This window comes from Limulus polyphemus, unplaced genomic scaffold (assembly GCF_000517525.1).
Source record: "Limulus polyphemus unplaced genomic scaffold, Limulus_polyphemus-2.1.2 Scaffold699, whole genome shotgun sequence".
Lineage (NCBI taxonomy): Eukaryota > Metazoa > Arthropoda > Merostomata > Xiphosura > Limulidae > Limulus > Limulus polyphemus.
This window is the reverse complement of record NW_013666309.1, coordinates 370,083-370,726: the sequence shown is the minus strand read 5'-3', so window position 1 is coordinate 370,726 and position 644 is coordinate 370,083. Positions and strand designations below refer to the sequence as shown.

At 23.6% G+C, this 644-nt stretch overlaps 1 protein-coding gene across 1 annotated transcript in view; it reads right to left on the bottom strand.

Moving 5' to 3' along the window:
* Positions 1-644, bottom strand: part of LOC106460055 (methionine synthase-like) — a 69,107-nt gene that overhangs the window by 49,693 nt on the left and 18,770 nt on the right. The window lies entirely within an intron of this gene.

Below are 644 nucleotides of genomic sequence, written 5' to 3'. Positions count from 1 at the left end.
TATATATATCACAGTGTAAGTATTTTAACATTTAAATAATACAAATCATGCTTATATATTTTATTATCTGTACTAAATATTAATAGAACCTCTAAATTACATGATTATTTATAACTTCATATTTGGATCACTTCTACAATTCTATATAAAATACAACTAGCTTTCATGGCAATTAATCTATACATTTCCTACAAAAAGGCAGTTGTAAATCCTCAATAATGAGTCATACTTATTAAGTATACTACTCAAACATAGTATGTTATAGGTCAAACCACTAAGGAGTTAATATATATATTTTTAATGAATGTTTTAGCTTTTTGTAATATTTCCTGTTTTAGTTTTATCCTTTCTTAAAAAGTTTTATACAGTAACTTATGTATCTATTCTACTTAAACTATAATGCATATATATTCATGTATGTATGTATGTATGTATGTATGTATGTATGTGAGTGTACATGTATGTATATGCATTTGTATGATCATATGTGTGTATATATTTATGTGTATGTGTGTGTGTATATATATATATTTATATTTATCATTTTCTATTGTTTCAATTGTTTGTAAGCATTGTTATACATATATATTTGTTACATATTCATGTCACACGACCTTCGATTTAGAATGTTTTCGTTTCGGATT